Source organism: Camellia sinensis, chromosome 5 (genome assembly GCF_055761805.1).
Source record: "Camellia sinensis isolate YWXY chromosome 5, ASM5576180v1, whole genome shotgun sequence".
NCBI lineage: Eukaryota > Viridiplantae > Streptophyta > Magnoliopsida > Ericales > Theaceae > Camellia > Camellia sinensis.
In genome coordinates, this window is record NC_138965.1 from 103,042,836 (window position 1) to 103,046,183 (window position 3,348).

Here is a 3,348-nt window from a genome sequence, read left to right on the forward strand (position 1 = left end):
GGTTGAGAGGATGAGTTCCAATTTATAGACAAAACAAAGAGTAGCGTCCAAGTAAACTTGGAGAGAAAGAAAGATAATTGACTTGTAGGCAAAGAAAGGTTGCTTGGAGGAAAAGAAAAGAACATTTGCATGGAGGGGAAGAAAAGAACCTTTGCTTGGAGCCCAAGCAAACTAAAAAAATAAATAAATAAAAGAGATGAATAATGATAATAATGAAATGGAGATAAAAAGAGATAAAACGAATAGATAAAATAAGTTAGGTTCTCATCTAAAAATCTTACCACCAAACTACCACCAATATCTCCCACTAAAATATTAATGCCTTAAAAATACGGGATTTCACAATCTATTTCCCTTAAATAAATTTCTTCCTCGAAATTCACAATCTCTAATACTCTAAAATTTAATAACTACTAACTCCTCAAATAACATGCTTTCGCTACGCACTCTGATATAAACAACAATTTTATTTTATTTTTTTACCTCAAATATCAGTCATTTTTTTTTACCTCAAATATTGAACCCAAATATTAATCACCCAACAGATCCCATGTAAGACCTAATCCCTATATTCTGATACCATTCTATAATGCCCCAACTTCCGGGCCATTAATAAATCAAATCAACCTCAAATTTAAAATTCTAATTAATTAACAACCTCAAAAATACAAATTGGCTCCAAAATAATTACACAAATGCCTATAATTTATAATTTATACAAATCTTCAAAAATAATATGTAGTGGTGGGCTCAAAAATCTTCAACTCAATAATTCTTTAAATGCTTGAACTCCAATTGCCACTAGATTTGCTCCACACTTGAAAAATAAATTAATTCGGGAAGTACACAATACGATAGGAATAACAATGCCCGAATAGAGAATAAATCAATAGGGATTCAACAATTTACGACATGGCATAAACGATTCGATTCGAGAGACCAAGCAATTTACCAAATTGCACAAACAAGTTAGCTCGATATATGATAATTTATCCAGAACCAAATATTCGGTTCTACTCGGTACATGACCAGTGACCGGCCTCACCCAACTCACCCAAGCACAACCGCTTATCCGGACTATTGGTCCAAGCTATTGGCAAGGTCCACTCAATCTATGTACGGAGCATTTCCACGTCATTTAGCCAGACAAATCAACACTAACTACACAGAACAACTTCACAGAATTTATCAAATGACTAGAATAATCAACTGTATCAACGAGAATGATTTCACAAAATCTAACATATGACCAGGATAATCAAGAGGAGTGCAAATGAGAAGTAATTAAAATAAACACTCTTTGCCAAGAGATTTAGAAGAAGCATATTGTGTACCACCCGAATTACCTCAAAACAATTCCAAAAGGTGTGTAAATGTTGTGAGTTGCCTCAAAACAATATCGTATACCACTCTTTGCAAACACACCAATGCTTTAATCATCTGCTATATCACCATAAATCTCCAAATGTTGTGGATCCAAAAGGTATGTAAAGTTTAACAAAATCTACAATTCTCCTCTTGAATAAAATGCTAACTCTTACTCTAAATACTTTTAATCTAAACTCTCAATTTCTATAACTTAAGAGAAAACAATATGAGAGAGAGATATGGATGGACTAAGAAGAAGAATGGAAAGAAGTTGAGAGGATAAGTTCCAATTTATAGGCAAAACAAAGAGTAGCCTCCAAGTAAACTTGGAGAGAATGATAGATAATTGACTTGTAGGCAAAGAAAGGTTGCTTGGAGGAAAAGAAAAGAACATTTGCTTAGAGGGAAAGAAAAAAACTTTTGCTTGGAGCCCAAGCAAACTAAAAAAATAAATAAATAAAAGAGATGAATAATGATAATAATGAAATGGAGATAAAAAGAGATAAAACAAATAGATAAAATAAATTAGGTTCTCATCTAAAAATCTTACCACCAAACTACCACCAATATCTCTCACTAAAATATTAATACCCAAAAAATACGAGATTTCACAAGTACATTATAATTACATCATAAAATTTTATAACATAATTTATACAATATTATAATTTTTCTCACCATAAAATATATTTTGTTTATTATAATACACCATAAATCTTTGTAACTCTCTCAAGATTATAAAATAAATAATAATAATAACCACAACAATAATACATGGTTACAAATGAGTCGTGATTCAATCCATTGGATCCAAAATGAATGGAGTTTAATAATTTAAAATAAATCTCCAACTGAGATTGAAATATAAAATAATTTTAAAAGACTTAAGGTGGTCCCCACCATTCACATAATTAAATATGAATCAAAATGATTAAGTATAGGCTAATCAGATAAGTCCCAAAAATTAAATTTATATCTCATTTATTACTTAAGACCCAAGAATAATTAAAACTCAAAAAAAATTGCCAAGTGAGCCTTACGAAGTTGAAATCGAGAAGTAATATAATCTATTTTCACCAATTTATACAGAATGTTCCACGATACCACAACTATAATAATAATAAGGGCAAAATTCAATTTGATTCAACTCGTTACATTTAATAAGTTTTGGAGGGTATTTTCGAGATTTGGCAATGCTTCATGCTTGCTGTTTCATTCAAATCCAATTATAAAGAGGGCACTTTTGGAATAGATGAAGTAAAATTATTTTAAAAAAATTATTCATATAATGATGTTTGAAGGTGTTTGATGTTTGAAGATATTTAAATTTCGGAAGGTGTTTGGGTGTTCGGTAGATGTAGGTTGCTGTGTGATGTTTAATTAATATGTTTGGGAGGGTATTTTCGAGATATAGAAAAATTAGAAAACGTATGTGCTCTTCAGATTTTTAATGTGATGTCCCAAGTCCTGGGGCTGGAATAGTATTGTGTAGTAGGGTAGTATGCTTTTCTTTCGGTGTTACCGTATCGGGTCGTTAAGATTTCCTTTCTACTCCTACTTAACTTCTCTTAACGTTTCTGGGTTGAAAATTTTGAGTTTTGAGCATTGGAACTTGTTTTGGATTGCAAAAACTAAACTTTGGTTTATGGGCAAAACCACTCGTACGGAATTAGGAGCCGCCCGAGCGGATCGTCACAGAGTCTGGTGGGTTTTCTGGGCAAAAAACTGCTCGAGCAAACTTGGGGTCCTGCTCGAGCGGATTTTTGGTGAATTTCTAGGCAGCTCTCTAGAGCAATCCATCAATGAGGTAGAAAATTCCACTCATGCCTATTGGGAATTCTACTCGTGTGGAATTGAAACTGTTCGGGCAGATTTCTGTGCGTCAGTCTCAAAATTTGTGCTCCTTTCCTTAAAACTAATGCCAAAAGTGTTTTTGCACAGATTTTCTCTTTTCTCTCTCTCTCTCTCTATATATATATA